Below are 17,973 nucleotides of genomic sequence, written 5' to 3' on the forward strand. Positions count from 1 at the left end.
TGTTCAAAAGATTGTTACAATCCTGGTGAAGCAACCAATCTTCTGTTCTTGACCCACATGGGTTGCATAACTGTATTTTATGCACACAGTGTGTGTTTGAAACAGCTGATGAAAGAGCTAAGCAAATACATGCCCTTTTCCTTTGGGGAAAATATTAAATTGCTCTGTTTGCTCTCACAAATTTTATCTTATTAATATTCAAATTGTGGGGTAGCATTTCTCTGTCTTAAAGAAGGAATGCAGAGTTGTGGTGCTAAGGGACATGGTTTAGCACCAGACTTAATAAAGTTAGATAACAGTTGGATCCTGTGATCTTAAAGGTCTTTTCCAACTGAATCAATTCTATGATCAATTTGCCAGCATAACTGGGTGATTGATCTAATTATTCTAATTCTGTGAAACATTAGCAGCACAACTAGAAACATTTTGTGATGTGTCCAATTGCTACAAATTCAGGCCTTGCATGTGAATGTTTCGCTGAAAGATTTTTCTGGTAGGCATTATGAATCTTTCTCATGTCTTGAACATGGCTTTTGATGATTCTGGGTTTAATGACATACTCCACATTTCCTATCCAACAAAATATGGAGAGAGTGTAGAGTAAAGGCTTGGAGACAACCCATCATAAAATTTAGGACTACAGAATTTTAATCTTCGTTCAAAAACTGTTTCAAATCTTCAGACTCTAGATGTATTTGTGTATGGGGGCACAGTGCGGCTGCACTTTTACCTGAAATTACGGATCTGCAATATGCCTGGAACACGGCATATGCAAGAATCAGCAAACATTGTGGGAGAAAGAGTGGTATGGCATGAGGACAAGCAACAGAAGACACATTTTTCCATCTGCCTGAGGTGTGAGTAGTCTAGTTCTGCAAAACTGTGTTAATTAGTTAGCTCTGTTCTGCAGATTTCATGGCAAAACAATGACAATGTTGCCATGGGAATACCAGACACCACTGTATTGTGTGCAATAACTACTGCAAAGTCACATTGGTTGTTTTGGCTTCGGCTTTTAAAGCAATTGCTGAGAACTTTTTGCTTCTTACCCTTCCTGAAAAGAGGCAAAACCAGCAGTATGACACCACACTGCCCCTTAGCTTTTTCACCATCTCAATCATAATCTTGTTGTTCATAAGGGGGTTGGCTAACTGAGCCTAATAACAATGTCTTACAAACCTAAAGTTTGGAGAAAACAGATTAATGACTGAATTAAAGGGCAAAAGAGAGCAGATAAAAGGGCTGATTCTCACCTTACCTTCTCTGGATTTAGTCTGGCTTATAAATGCATTGATTCTAATTAATTTTTCACCTGACTCCCTTTAATGTGAGTATAAAACCCTGGCTTGCCAAGTCTGGCAAATACTTTGAGAGAAATGGCTCGTCTCACAATAACATGCAAAGCTCTGGCCTTCCTACAGGTCTCATTCTGAATGGAGACAATGTCCTGACTGTCCTCACTGCCCAATTCTTGTGCTGCAAGTATCGACTCATCTTTTTCAGGACACTGAGGGAAACCATTTCCCTGCTTCCTTCATTTATATATTCTCATATAAAGGTTAAAAGTTACCCAAATCTGTATCTTTTTACATGTTCTTTGTCCTCCAGGGCAATGGTGAAAAAAACTCTCAAAACTAGAGAGGACTGAACTGGGGAGACAGAAGCTGAATGACAGGGAAGAAACAGAAGTAATGGGTCATGTCAGGATAAGGGATGCAGAAGTCATTGGAGACAAAAAAAAAAAGATGTGAAGTCTGGAAGAAATAAGATTCACTTGGAGATCAAAAGTAAAGTTAATTGTGTAGGTCAAACGAGGCCTCCAAGAGCCCCAAACAGTCAAAATATCTTCCCAACACTTTCAAAAAAGTGGGAAACATTAATTGCTAGAGACACATTGGGAATAGACAGAGGAAATTCCAGAAATTAAAGATAAACTAAAGAAAAAGTACGGCATGATCTCTGTTCAAAGCTCCTGGATCTGGAAGCCAGGCTCATGATTTGGGTGGAGTCTGACTCATGGGTTTTGATCTCATGTGACTGGCATAACTGAAAACAGTACCACAAATCACAAGGCAAACTGGTGACAGAGGAGGGAATGGAATCAAAATCTCCCCAGCAACACAAATTATCCATTAAATACAGCTCTTTTTCTGCAGAAATTATAGGCAAGGCTCTTGTCGGTCTAGCGAATCCTTTCTCATTGCCTCTGATAGCAGTCAGTAATTCAATGTTCAGCACTCAGAAAAAGCAAAACCTTAGTAGGTAATAACTTCAAAGGCTTATCAGCGTGTCTCTAGATTCTGTGTGAAGTCTATTAACTACAATGAGGAGATGAGGAAGAAGAGAGAACTTTTCAGGCTTAGTCACTCTTTGCTTCAAAGAAAAACAGCTTGCTTAAAGCACCTGGGTAGTGCCTAAATACAAGCTTATTATGTATCTCACCAAGTTTAAGGGCTCAGAAAGACAGGAATTAAATAACACCTGCATCAAGATCAAGAACTCAAACAGTGGATGGGAAGAAAAGAACAGGTAATTGACAAGCTAGACAAACACTATTTATCCCTGTTGTTATTCACGAATGAGGACAAAAGCTTTCTCACATAGCTTCCCCAAAGCACAGCAAAAGTGATGAACCACTTACTAAAAAGGAGCAAGGGGATGATATGTGCACTCTCCCTGCCAGTAACACCAGATATTTCTGATTTAATGATTGCAGCTAGGGATAGATTTGAGCCTTTGTGGGCAAGAGGATCAAGGAAAGTCTTTTACTTCACTGTAAATCCCAAAGCTGTGAAAGGGTTTCAGAGACTACTTCTCTCTAGGAAGAAGGACCTCACCTGATAAGGTAAATTCTCAGAATGACTGTGAAAGAGTAAAACAGATTTGAGGTAAAAATCTTTGGGAAATGCTCACCCCACTGAAGCTTAACTGAGATGCCTAAGGGAAGGTCTCCTGTGCAGGCAATGCCAAAGTGCACATGTAAAAGATAAATCTAGCCACCATTCCCATTGACTGAATCTGATGTGCAACTGAATTTATGTAGGATGAATGTGGACCTCAGCAACAGAAAAGCCTGGAGTTCATGGAGGCAGAATTTATCATAGAATTTGTGGGTTGAAAGAGGCTTTTACAGGTCACCTAGTCTAAACTCCCCTGCTGTGAGCAAGACATCTATAAGTAGATCAGGTTGCTCAGAACCCCATCCTACATGATCTGGAGTGTTTCTAGGGATGGAGTATCTATCACCTCTTTGGGCAAACCATGTCAGTATTTCACCAGCCTTATTGTAAACAATTTCTTCATTATCTCTAGTCTAAATCTTTCCTCTTTTAGTTTAAAACCATTATCCCTTGTCCTGTCACAACAGGCCCTCTTAAAAGCCCTCATCTTTCTTGCAGGCCCCCTTTACATATTGAAAGGCTGCAATGTCTCCCAGTTTCTAGAGAATTATTTTACTGCATCTTGGAAATAGCATGTTCTACTCCCATTACTTCACATAACCTTACTTTTATTAGTTTAGCTACTATTAAAAAATCTTTCTACTAAGTCTCCAGATGTTTAAGTACTTCAGCTGATGCAAGGTCATGCCCTGGAACTCAGTATAATTACCACAGGAAAACCCCACCAACATAACAGCTGCTTCCCTCTATCTGAGTAATGGAAAATATTGACCAAGATGTTCTCCTATATTATTAAGGTGCTCCTCCTTAAATACTTCAGCTATTTTTAATTAATTAATTAAACATTAAAGATATCTGTGTGTACAAGTGGAGGATGTATGGACATATCACTGAGGAACAAAATTAAGGAGGTTTCAGGGTGGGGGGGTGGGGAACTGAAAAAAAAAAAAAAAGGTCTCAGTGATGATTTTATGAGCTCGTGCCAAGCCTTTTGTAAAGCAGAGGCAGTTATCAAGAGCCTCCAACCATAGCACAGCAGAATGACATGAGCAGGGAGCTCTTCTCAAGCTCAAGCTATAAATGAAAAAAATGGAATAAACTTCCTCACTTGTTCCAAAAATACTCCAATACATGCACAGTGACTGCAACGCACACAGACAACTGTGTGTTATTTTAACTAACTTTAATGGAGGGAAAAAAAAAAAAGAAATTAGTTTCATTTTCAGTTATGCCCTATATATAGCAGCTTTAAAGAAATACATCATCATTGACAACAGCTAGATATTTAGCTTTAAAATGGCAGCACTGGAAAGAATTGCATATTGGAAAGCACTGTGTTTCTTTCCAGAGAAATTATAATGTATTTGGGTTTATCTGTTCTCCTTCTTCTTTCATTTGTCATTAAATTGAGGCCACTCTGCACAACGTTCTAGTGCTCTCTTAGCCTCTGGGGCAAATGAGGCAGTGTCATGGGTTTAACCAATTGAATCTGCTGGTGAGTGTTCAATACCATGATGAAGTCATGCTGGCTTAAAATGAAAGTGCTAGCCAAAGCAAAGTATCACAGGTCTTGAAGTTCAGAATGTAACACAAGAGGCATTGACAAGGCCATTGGAAAACCAATACAACCCCTCTGGAGATGACAGGGAGATATTTCTGATGACACTAAACCACTTTTTTTTTTTTTTTCAAAAAGAATTTAACAAGTTAACAAAAGCAGGCAGGCTAATTCAGTTCAATGTTTCCCCGAAAGGATTAAGGAAGGATTTGATTTCATGATCCCTACAATCAAAATCTGGACTCATATTTCACACAGTTACACCCTCTCTGGTTTAAAATTGGGAAAGAGCCTGCCTTTTGACACTTACTCTCCTTACTCTCAGAACCCAAAGGGGAAGTGAAAATCCCATTGGAAACTCAGAGCAGGCCAGGAAATATCCTATTTATTGTGCCATTAAAGAAAAAAAAATCTGCCTTAGTAATTATACCACACACACAATAGCACAATTCTCCATTGTAGAGAAAAATCATTGGCTGCAACGTGAGATCAGACATGCCAAGGTATTGCTTTAGTAAGGATCACTTTTTTTCAAGTTTCTCTTCTCTTTTCTTTCACAGCTTCTTGTCCAAATGTAAAAGCCAGTAAGCTATTTGGAATGCCACCAACGGAGAGGCAAACTAAGTGTATATTCATAGAGCAGCAGTGGTAGGTCTCAGGTAAGACATAAATCTTGTAGCACAAGTCCTGTGTATCATAGGACACTCTTGTTGACTGTGGCTCTAGTTCAGGAAAGCATTTAAGGATGTGCTGAAATGCATCCCAATTCAGAGGAACTCTATGCTTGATTTTAAGCATGTTCTTAAGCCCTGATGATTTCAATGGGACTTAAGCACATACCTAAGTACTTTCCTGAATGGAGGCCTAGAACAACAATATGAAATTTGCTGTGCAGCATTTTAACATCATTGGACTTTTTCTGAGATTGTATTTTGCTAGGAGAAACTCTGAGAAGCAGCCTTCCAAGGGAGGGCAAGACAGAACAGAATAATATTCCTAAGCACACACAAATAGACATGGACCATGTGCATATAAGTCACATAAACACAGAGCATTTGCTAGAAAGACTGTCAGAATAGTAACAAAGCAAAAAGGAAGTGGTGAAATTCATTAGCTAGCTCCCCGAAAGGCAGCTAAAATGTTGTCCAAGTCTGGCACGCATACAGACATACATTACAGATGCACATAAGTTTAACTTGCTCTGCACTCTGGCCAATTTGCAGGGATTTGGCTTGTTATCCTCAGTTCAAACTGGCTAAGCAGTATGTCAGCAGAGTTGAGAATTTCCAAAAAACTGCCATTGCACTTCTTAGATCTCTGCAGTTTTGAGAGAGATACATTTGTACTCATGAGACAGTCAGCATTTTCAGGAGATGGAATCAGCTTCTTCCTCGGGATCTTTTCATTATGGCTTAGGGTGTCCATAGTTAATGATCAGTTGACTCAAGCTAGTCTGTGTGTCTGGTGCAGAGTAGATTCATCTGCTGCATCAGCTGAGGTCCTCATAGGTACATACAGGTGATTAACAGGCATAAATGTCTTTTTTTTTTTTTTTTTTTTAGTTAGAGACACTGGGCGCTACATACATTCTGCATGAAATACAGATTGTTTTGAAATAAACTGCGATGCCTGAGAACTCCAACAGGACATATGCAGTTGGGATTTAGAAAACCTCAGATTAGATGTAGGTAAATAGTCTCATTCCTGCTGTTCCATCACCTTTTCCGCTTTCTTTAAAGAACTGAAAGAAGCTAAATTTAGATTAGACATTAGGAAGAAATTCTTTCTCGTGAGGGTGGTGAAACACTGGAACAGATTCTCCAAAGAAGTTGCGGAGTCTCCAACCCTGGAAGTGTTCAAAGCCAGGCTGGATGGGGACTTGAGCAAGCTGGTCTAGTAGGAGGCATCCCTGCCCATAGCAGGAGGGTTGGAACTAGATCATCAAGGAACTAGGTCCCTTCCAACCAAAACCATTCTATGACTTTATGATTAAACAGCAAGCTCACAAGCACATGTGGAGATCTAAAGATCATAAGAAAATACAATAAGGATTTATCAGGAGCAAATGAGATTAAATCAAAGCAATTGTGTTCTCTGACAGGGTATCCAGCACAGCAGGTAGGAAGGAAGGAGAAGGTATATGGAAGCTGATTTCTGTAAGGCCTCTGACATAAGCTCAAGATCATATTTTCTTAAACCAAGCAGAGAAATGAGATATGCATGAAAGCTGTACAAAGCACTTGCACGAATGGTTGAAAAAAATACTTTTGGAGTAATAATAATAAAGTTTTCTGTTAGTCTAGAAACATAAATAATAGAGGTACGGTAAAGGTCTGCGAGAAGATGAGTCATATTTAATGTTTCCATTACCCAAATGGAGGAAGGAATAGACAGAACCTTAGAAAGTCTTCTGACAGCAACAAGCACAGAGAAGTTGTTGGTATTTCCCAGGAGAGGAGTAGACTCCAAAATGATGCTAAGAAGTTGGAACAAAGCATCTGAAATCACTTAAACGGAATTTAAGAAAGTAAATCTCAAGGTGAAAGATGTAAGGAAGAACAAAATCTACTGTACAAATACAGGATGGGGGAAAGGTGGTGAGGCTGCAAGGATGAAGGTAAAGATGAAGCTTACGTCAGTCACAGACAACATGAGTCATCAGCATATGCATCTACAAGCAACAGCAACAAGATAATGTGATGTGCATGAGTGCTACCACTACACAGCCATCCTCGACCACGTAGAATACTGTTTTTTACAGAGGATGATGGTCCATTGTTGTTCATGTCCACAGAAGAGAGTATTAAATATTTTGTTTTACTTGCAATATAGCTTGGGGACACACACACACACACATACGACACTGCGGGAATACAGTGTAATTATAGGACTAATGAAACATAAAGCAGGCTTCTAAGGAGGCTGTGTGCATGGAGTCTTTGAAGAAGTCAAAAGAAAAAAGGTTGGCAAAACTGGTCTTGATTTATTTTATCCTGCTGCAGAGTGGAGATGGTACACAGGATGTTTAGAAAATCCTTTCTAGTGGTATGTATTAGTGACTCTTATTCTAAAGCTGTTCCTGTTTTCAGTGCTAGATGCTTGGTGGCACAGACTATGTTTTGCCTTCTCCCTGCATGTGATGAAGTCTGGCCCCGATGGAGTCAATGGGAATTTTGCCCATTACTTTGATGGGACCAGAATTTTACTCATAGGTTTAATGGCCAGAAGGGACAATTATCATAATCTTTCCTGACCTTTCACACAATACAAACCATAGATTTCATTCAGTCTGTAGCCAACATCTTGTGGTTGAACTAGAACATGTGTTTTGAAAGGTTTTTAAGGCTAGACAGATGCTACAGTGGTAGTAAAATCCCCTCTAGTGGCCTATGTTTGCATTGCAGGGTGAAGTTCTCCCGTGGAAGTTAACCATGAACATCACCTTTGTAGTCTTTTACTAAAGAAGGCAAGTTACCTTGCCCCATCATATATGTATGTAAATGTAGGGGGGTTATCAGTTGTATTTCTGTATGTGGGTTTAAGTGCTGGAAAGAACTTTAGACACAGCATTTGGGAAGTCAGGCCACAGCAGTAATCATGAAATCATCACAATTTCAGCCAAAGTCAATAGAGATGCTTGAGCCTCAGCTGCTTTTTGGTTATCGTGAGTAAAACAGTGTATCTATTGGAAATAGGCAAGGACTGTGAATAAGAAAGCCATGAAACCTTTTTTAAAACAAATAAATTTGTCCTGCAACATATTCATACTGGATGGCTGCTCATGCTCCATGTACACTGAATGCAGCTCCTACCTGTTGGAAACTTATGGCTATAGGGTCATTTTTGGTTTTGGGCCTCTGATGCCACAGCTATTAATGGGTTGTACTCTATTACACTTGATCAAATTCCAGTCAATATTCATATGAAATATTCACACTAATGGCAAATATTACACCAACTTTAGTGAGAGCAGAGTCATAGACTGCATTCACTAGTTTCTTTCTAGAAAGACACTAAAACCACAAGTGATTTTATGGACTCTAGAGGAAGAATCTGGGAATTAACCTGGTTTAGCTATTCAGAAAGGACCAACTATAATCATTTACATACTGAAGAGTCTCTATCCTCAGAGCTCATTAGATATGTTAAAAAGTCATTTCCCCAGGAAAGATGCAGAAAATAAAATGAGAGATAGATCATGGTCAAAAAAGTGTCACAGGCAATGCAAATTACAGTCAAATGATTTTTGTTTCTAGTAGAGATCAGGTGCAAATAAAGGAGCTGTTTCTCCAAAGCAAGCTCTAGGCAGAGCTCCAGTTCCCATTACAGTACCAGAATCTCATATGCAGTTTTTCATGTAAGAACTGAATCTGTGCACATCTGGAATTGGAATGTCTGTTAAAAATCTCTGAGCCAGGGACAGTAATCTGGTCATATAATATATTCCGCAAATGCTGATGAATTGCGGCCAATTTTTTATGCCTCTAAGCACCGTATCCGACTAACAAATAATAACAGCAGCCAGGTGCTGAAAGTTAATGCTGAACCTGAAATCAGATCCAGGGCTGAATTATTTATTGAAATTCCATTACTTTATTTTCACTATTAGAAGAGAAAGTCACTTGCAGGAGAGTCACTTGCAGGCATTGCAAAAACAAAAGGTCTGAAAGGTGGGGTGTCACTGACAAGGGCATTTGCCACCACATTGGCTGACCCCAGTGCAGACCATAATCTGCCCACAGTGGTCTCATTTTGTATCTTATTTAACCTCATAACAATACTGTCCATTCGTGTGTTCAAATGGGATGAAAAACCAATCAGTATCTTTCAGGAGCTGTCCTGCAGTGGGCATGACTTGGTCTTTCAGCCTCATTTTACTTCTCTGACGTTAACAGTACTGCAGAGGGTATGAGAGAAGCTTCACCTCAAGATGCAGGGAATGTTTAGAACTGCCAATGAAAGCAGATCAAGTTGCGTTGCTTAGGCACAGCACACTGCAGGCTCAAACTTTGTTTCAATGTTTGCCTCTTGATGCAATGTTTGCATCTTGATAAGACTTCCCAGTGCAATCCACAACACCTTCTATAAAGTAGTTATTTTTGAATAAACATTCCTAAAAGCAAAACAATTTACATTCTGAATATCAAATGCTAAAGGAAAAACAAACAAACAAACAAAAAAACCCACAACAACAACAAAAAAAACCCCAATGTTACTTTCCCAAAGCTACTGGGAAATTCTGAATAACTGTGTGTACTAGGAGAAGTACAATTGGCAACTATTTTATGGGACAGATTTCTGACATTAATGTGTGATAGATATTGTCCAGACAAAAAAATAGGTGGATCCTTGAGTGACATTTGGATCACATTTCTTGTCTACTCACCCACTCAGTGCAGGATGATTTCTTAAATCTCTGTGTCTATACTGTATGGGTCAGTTTGGAATGCTCCAGTGATGCTGCTTTACATATTTCCCTTAGAAAACCATTCTGACAATTTTCTCAAAACACATTTTTGACTTGATGCTCAAACTGAATTTCCTCTAATTTCATCTTGTTATCTAGCACATAAAAAAAACCAAAACCAAAAAACCCAACCAACCAACCAACAAAACTTAATTAACTCAATGCTATTTATAAAATAGTTCTTACTTTTCTTCCCTTTATACAAAATCTTACTTAATAAGATCACTGCAATTCCTCCAGCACCTCTTCACCTCTTATTGTCCTCTTGCTTCCAGGATCCTTGACCATGCTGTCTATTCCAAATACCAGGTGTTTTTTTAATTCTTATCTCTTCTGAGTTTGTTTCTCACCAAAGCATGGTCATACAGTAAAACTTTTCTGCAGTCTATTCTTTCTTGTCTTACCTGTTTCAGAAGCAATCAGTAGCCTTCTCTCCAAATCTCGCTTGCTCGCCCTCTTCCCCACACAAAAATAACTATTTTCTTGATTTTCTTTCATCGAACCTTTCAGCCACATACTCTGTTCACTGGCTTTACCCACCCAGTAACACTGAAATTTGCCCCCACTTTCTGTCCCTTCTTCTGACTGTCTATTCTACTTCTCAGATATTGTCACCCAGCTGCCTTATTCAAATTAAATAAATCCTGTTTGATATGGTGTAAACAGGGTGTGACTTGAGGGTCATGCCCCCTAAGTCCTCTCACCCATTTATTGTTAAGTTGCTAAGAAGATATCACCATCTCCTCCTCTGAAGACAGACTCCAACCAAACTCTGTAAGTCAAATCATTATTCTGCTTTCCTCAGGCTTCACGACCCTTTCGCGGTCAGAACTGTGCAGACCTAAACACTCCTTGGCACTCTTAGAAGTTCTTTCTCACAGTTTTTCCTCTTTCAGGCTTAAAAAATACACACAAGGTATCATCTGAACTTTTTTGGTCCTATTGTCTGTTCTACAGGAAAATGTTCACTTAATGGTTGCTAAAATATGTTGCTAGAGTTTGAACACTCAAGTTTGGGATGATCGAGATGGGGTTTGTGCTGTGATAGGGGCACATTGTACTTCCTATGCCATGCTCACGCTTCAAACCTAGATTTTATTCTAGACGGATTAGACAGAGATTTCATGCTATCAATCTTTCCAGTCTTCTACACCACTTCCATGTATTTTATATTTACAGTTTTATGTTTTATATTTACAGATTTATGTTTTATATAAACTAGATTATATTTAGAGGCTTATTTTGTATTTCCAGTTTGTTGTGCAGTCTGTTAAGAGGCATGTTTGATTTCTTTCCCAGCATGGTTAATCAATTACAATTCACACCTTATCACCTTCTGATGCTATGGTCTTAGATAGATAACCTAGAGAAGAGCTACATCTCACCCTGCTTTGTTTAAGAAGTTTCTGGGCCAGCAATTTGGTTTATCCTTTGTTCCTGCTTGGAGAAAGCAGCAGCGTCCATTTGCAGGATGAGGGAGAGATGTTTGCCTGAACAACTGCAGTCTGAAGAATGGCATCTGAACTCCACACACCAAGCATCCACTGAGAAAAGCATCCAGGTTAATGAGGTAATTGAGAAATTAACACTTGGCAAGAGAATTTCTGAACATTTTGTATACATTTATGTACAGCTAGGCTCACTTAAGTTCCTGAATAAGTTCTGCAGAATGAACTATTTTTTTATGTTTACTTATAATTCTCTCTGAAATTCCTTTTTTCTGTTATTGTGAAATGCCAAGCATGCAGGTGGTTCTTCAAAAATTATAAATACAGAGAATAATACAAATTCACACATCCAATGAAGAACTAAACAAGTCAGCACAAAAAACTTTGCTCTGATAGCATGGCACAGTGTGCTCACTACTAACTTCACCCACTTTCAAGGGGCCTGCATATAGCATTAACTAAACGAAAAATAAATGTTTAAATAAATAATTGTAAATATATAATATATATAAATGTAATGTTTAATAAATTAAAAATAATCTTTGGTGCCCAAAGTGGAAGAACCATCCAGAAACTAATATCAAGAAGCCCTTCTTGCCCATGGAAGCTGCAGCCAGGCACTGCCACATGTGCAGGTGGGGCTGGGAACAGTGGCCAAGGTCAGAAGTGAGGGACATTTCCTTCCACTGCAAATAAAAATTGATGTTTCAAGGCTTGTCTCTTTGTCAGGGAAGTGGGATTATATTTCCTCTAAGTTTCCCTCCTGGTAACAACCTTCCGTGGCTTCCCATGGTTAGACTTGAATAGTTGTCTAGAGTCATCACTTTTTAAAACTACTATTATTCTTGTCAATTCTTCTCTTTTTGAAGCGTCAGGCAAACATTATGCTCACCCAGCACAAAGACGAGCCTCTATAAACACAAATCATAGGGCTGCTGGTTTCAGCTTACCAGATGATCAGGTAAATACCTCACAATCTGAAACAAGTCTTCTTGCATGCAGCGTTATCTGTCTTTATTATAGGCTGAATAATGAGGTGATTTATGACACGCTTAGAGAAATATGTACTTGGAGACGAACTAAGCCCCAAAAGATTACATTCATGCACTCTGAGGAGATCTTTGTGGTTCCATATTGGAACAGGGTGAGTGCTTAATGCCCAGGAAGCAACAGATAGTTTTTGAACCTCAAACAAGACTCAGCTCTAGAACTGGATCTAGGGCTTAACTGGGGATTCATATATACTGACTTTGAAAGAAAACAAGGAAAACTTTGAAGTTATTGCACCCCAATACAAGAAAAGGCAGCCCAGTAAATCAAGGGAAAAAATACTATTCCTTGTCCAACTGCATGGATCAAGGCAACACTCAGAGAAGAAAAGTAAATAAAAATGAATCAAATGCTAGTGGAATTCTGAAAAAAAAAAAAAAAAAAAAAGGTTTGATAATGAAGGCTCTGGAGCATTGGATCCTCTTAGCATGTCCTGAACATTTAAAAGAACTGGGCACAGTGGGCACAGAAAAACAACTAAAATTGCCATTCTGAGAGATGCTGTAACCTGCAAGAACATTCCATGATTCAACCCCTTTTCATCCAGGAACAGCTTTTTAAAATATGGCATAAATAAAATAAACAAACATAACAGGTCTCCAGCTGCACACTGAATCAGCAGCAATGGCTCATCACAAAACACAGGGCAGTGAAAGAAAATAATTTCCTCCCATGATATGCATTCAAATCTGTTTGAAGCTGTCCATTCAGCAGCTAAAAGCAAAAGGAAAGCAGTAACACAACGTGCCTGTTGACCCACACAAATTGAATCACAATCTAGAAACACACTGGCAACAATAGTGATGATCCATCTGGGCCAGTTTCTCTGAATTCCACTTTTTTCAGACAATACACAGGTGCAGACACACACTATCACCCAAAACAACAACAGTTCTGTGTGACATGTGGCAAGGTTGGGGATGTTTATTTGAGTGTTAAAATGTCGTGAGGAGGATGAGCTTGGTGACCAACACAGAGGAAAACCTGTCAGACCTGAGAGGTTCAGTATTTTGTGAGGAGTTGAATCACAATGCTTGAGCAACTTTTACAGTCAACTGTCTGTGTAAAGAGAAAAGAAGGAATGTGACTTTTAGGAGAGCCTGTTACAACAGGACAAGGGCTAATGGTTTTAAACTAAAAAGAGACAGACTTAGACTAAATATAAGGAAGAGTTATTTCATAATGATGGTGATGAAACATCATAACAGCTTGCCCATAAAGGTCAACCATAAAGGTCAGGTTGGTTGGAGCTCTAAGCAACCTGATCTAATTGCAATGAGCAACTCATTGCTCATTGCAGAAGGGTTGGTCTAGCAGACCTTTAAAGGTCCTTCCCAACCCAAACTATTCTATGATTCTATGAATTTTAGCTGGACAAGCTACTGGGCTACACAGATATGAAAACAAATGTTAGTGCAAATGTTTCATAGGAAATGAAGTCAGGGCATAGGGATGTGGCATGGCTTAGGTAATGACAGAAAGGGAATTCAGCACTCATATCTCCCAGTTCAGCTCTTCCTTTGTCCCAGCCTGAAGGTCTGACCTGTACTGATACTGCAATCAGAGCCCTGGCCAAGCCAGCATCTGCTCAGCTTTTGGAGGCCCTTCCAAAGTCTGGCCTTTGCATATTCAAAGCTAAGCAATCACATATTTAAGCACAATCTGAACGAATCCCATCCCACAGTTAGTATACCAAGACATATTTTAAGATGTGCAGACAGCCTCTGAATATCATTTCTGTGAGACTGGCTTTGAACAAACTTGTGCTGTCTTTCACAGACATGCAAATCCAAGATTTCTTTTGTGCTTGAACCAAGCTCTGTTCTGGTTTGCCAAGATACCTTTCATTGTAATGCCTTCATGCTTTGTAGGTTTTATGGCTTGTTCATTCCTTTATTGACTCTAACAGTATGTGTTCAACTACAAAATATCTAGTCTTGATCGGTGATCAAGACTCAAAGATCTCCAAGATAAAGTCCAACCTTCCACCCAACACCACCCTGGCCACCAAACCAGGGCCCTGAGTGCCATGGCCACAGGTTTCTTGAACCCCTCCAGGGATGGGGATGCCACCACCTCCCTGGGTAGCCTGTTCCAGTCCCTGACCACTCTTGCAGGACACAAATTGTTCCTCATCTCCAACCTAATCCTCCCTTGGTGCAATTTGAGGTCATTTCCTCTTGTCCTCACCACCTGATGAACCAGAAGAAGAAAGGGCATGACTTCTTCCGTGGTTCATTCCAGTGGTTAACCGCCTTCACAGTTCCAATTAGTCTTATTTCTCTCATATCTAGTCTTTACTAACTATTAATATGTCTTGTTACACTTGTTATCACTATATCAAAAAGCCCACTATAAATATATTTAATATTTCAATCAAGTGACATTCAGTCTTTCACTTGAATGAGAAAAACTGCCTTAAGGATGGCAATCAAGTATTTTTTAATCCTTAAAATTATAATTCTCGACATCTTTTCCAATATCATAACACACATTAACTCTGTGTGCATTTTAAATGGCCAGACAAAAGACAATCTAAACTTCAACCCCTCCCTACTGATGACACAGGGAAAAAAAATAGAGCATAGTTGTGACAGTATCATTTGTGTGTTTATTATTGCAATATTTACTGTGAATTGCAGCAGGTGTGGCACAAGGACACTGAATCAGTCACGTTAAGTGCTGTACAAAAAAAAAAAAAAAAAAGAAGACACGAGAGCTATGCCTAAAGGATGAGGCACAGGACCAGAATGCTGATCTTGCTAGAGTTCCTGGTATAAGGTCAACCCTTCTCAGCTTCTGTACCCATAAAGTGCTGACCATGACTGTAAAGTGCTTCAGAACCTCTCTAAAATATGCCTCTATTTTTTTATCTCAGGGTCTGGATTTTGCCAGAGAATCATCTTCAGAGATGGCTGCCAAAGTACAGAGCAGCATGTGCAGCCTCCTTTGCAGAACTGGGGTCTAAGTACACTTAATAAGTGTTAGCACTGAGGAAGATAATATGCGAAGTTGCTGGAAATACATACAAAGGAGCTGTTTCAATGTCTTTTGGCAATCAGGCATGTGGGGGGAAAAACGCACACCAAACCTCCAGATATACAGTACTTTTTAGGCAGAAGTTGAACCAGGGTACCCTGAGGACCAACAGAGAAATCATATAGATTAGGACAGTGATATAAACATATGAGTCTGAATGCCTGTGAGAGCCCACAGGAAAAAAAACCCAGAGAAGTTAAAAAAGAAGGTGCAACAGAAGATACAAACTACTGAGAAGGAAAAAGGAAGACAGCAAAGAGTGGAAAGGGTGCCAGCAGAAATGCTGTTCGGCTCAGCTGCTGCAGGAGGCAGCTCAAACTGAGCTCCCCACATCACCACTGTCTGGCTGGGCACAGTATGTGTTAGCAGCACAGCTGCACAAACTACCCACTAGACCCAGTTAATGTCCAGATTTCTAATGAAGCACCCAATGGTGTGTACCTGAGAGCAGACAAAGGTCCAATTTACTCTGTTTTGGTTTATGTCAGGGAAATTGAGATTTTCCATATACTTTGTCAGGAGGCAGTTTTATGTTGGAGGTCTGATTCCATCATACATTTCTCTTGCACTTTAAGTGGTGTTCAGGATGCTTCCATGGGATAAGGGTGAAGGATGTTCCCTGCTTCCATAACGTGTGGACATCTGGTAGGGGAGGACCGTCCAGTTCTGGGCTCCCCAGTTCAAGAGAGACACAGAATTGCTGGAGAGAATCCAGTAGTGACTATGAAGATAATGAGGGGGCAGGAGCATCTCTCTTATGAAGAATGGCTGAGACCTGGGGTTGTTTAGATTGGAGAAGAGCAAACTGAAAGCAGATCTTCACAACGGTTATCAGTATCTAAAGGGTGGAGGTCCTCACTCTTTCCAGTGGTGCCCAGCAACAGTACAAGGGGTAACAGGCACAAACTAAAACCCATGAAGTTCTGTCTGAACATGAGAAAAATCTTTACTTTGAGGGTGACAGAGCACTGGAATTGGGCTGCAGAGAGGTTGGGGAGTCTCCTTCTCTAGAGATCTTCAAAACCTGCCTGAACACATTACTGTGCCATCTTCTCTAGACGACCCTGCTTTAGCAGATGATTCCCTTCCAATGCCCACCACTCTGTGACTTAGTGAGAGGTATCAGCATTTTATCAAGGTGAGGAGATAAATTGCCTTGGGTCACCAAAAGAAGGGGAAAGGTAAAATAAGTCAACAAAGCCTACCAAGAATTTGTGTAGAAACCTAGTAATACAGATGAACTTAACATGTTGCAAAATTTGCATGGCAGGACCTCTTCATAGCTTAGTTAGAACTAGACAAAAAAAAAATAAAAATCAGTTTACAGCAGGTGTAAACTGTTGTTTTCCATTAAGATAAAGTGATGAAAAACTGATTTGCTCATAGAATTGAAGAAGAAAAAAATATTCAGATTTTGACAACTCTGAAGCTATTTTAACATGGCACAACTTTGCTTTGGTGCATTACAGAATAGTATTTCAGGTGTCTCATGTCCAAGTCTCTTTTCTGAGCATATCTTCTCTTAGGACACTGGAGCCATGCAATTTCTGTGGTGCGCCACAGTCATTGAATCAAAGAGCAATCTATGCTATATCATGGAAGATATAACCACTTCAGCCAGTCAGCAGCACTGATATATAATATATATGTGTGTGTGTGTATATATATATAAAACACTCTAAAATATAAGTTATGAAATTGTGACTGAGAGGGACAGAATAATACTAGCTTATAAGGAATCATTTAATTTAACAAAGTCAGAGAAAACATCTTATGCACTCATTTTACAATTCTGTGTGAGCTTGCTAACAAGTTGCATAGCAAAGAGCATGCTGTAAAGGTATTCAGTTACAGAAAGTTCTATGCTTAGCTAAAATTACTGACTTTGGATCTGTAAAGCACAGATGAATACTTTTTGAGTTACTTTTTTTTCCACTGTAATGATTTCCAAGAATTCAGTCTAATATAAAATATCATGCCAGGGATACATGATGTTGATTAAACTAATCAGACCTACAAAACCCAAAGATGTATTTTTTAAGCTGTAGCTCCAGATGAACACATATATATATATCACTGTTATTGTAACTAGATGAATTTTACTGCATGTCAGCAACAGAGAAATGCAAACAAGTGGGGAGAGTAAGGGGCAAGGAAGGAAAGGGAATAAGGATCTATTTTGGACTTTGCATTAAAACTACTGTGTCAAACAAACCACTTCAAGCTATTTTCAAAGCATTGACTATAACACTTGAATTTCCTAGTTCATGTAAGATTTATAGGTCTTACATAATATGATTCCAGCACAAAACCAAACCCTTCCTCATTCTGATTCTCTGTATCACTTTCAGTCAGCCTTTGATGAAAAAAAGTATCACCAAGACCTTCTGTTATTCATCTATAAAACTAACAAATGAACTCACAACCCTTTAAGATCTGCCCAACTCTATTAAAAAAGAGTAATTTGAAAAAATCTTCTACCAGAGCTTTTAGTTACCAAATGGAAATAAT

At 39.2% G+C, this 17,973-nt stretch overlaps 1 protein-coding gene across 1 annotated transcript in view; it reads right to left on the reverse strand.

The window, feature by feature from the left end:
* The window catches only part of CLIC5 (chloride intracellular channel 5), a 72,849-nt gene that overhangs the window by 24,035 nt on the left and 30,841 nt on the right, over positions 1-17,973 (reverse strand). The gene's annotated exons all lie outside the window — the stretch shown is intronic.

Source organism: Indicator indicator, chromosome 9, assembly GCF_027791375.1.
Source record: "Indicator indicator isolate 239-I01 chromosome 9, UM_Iind_1.1, whole genome shotgun sequence".
NCBI lineage: Eukaryota > Metazoa > Chordata > Aves > Piciformes > Indicatoridae > Indicator > Indicator indicator.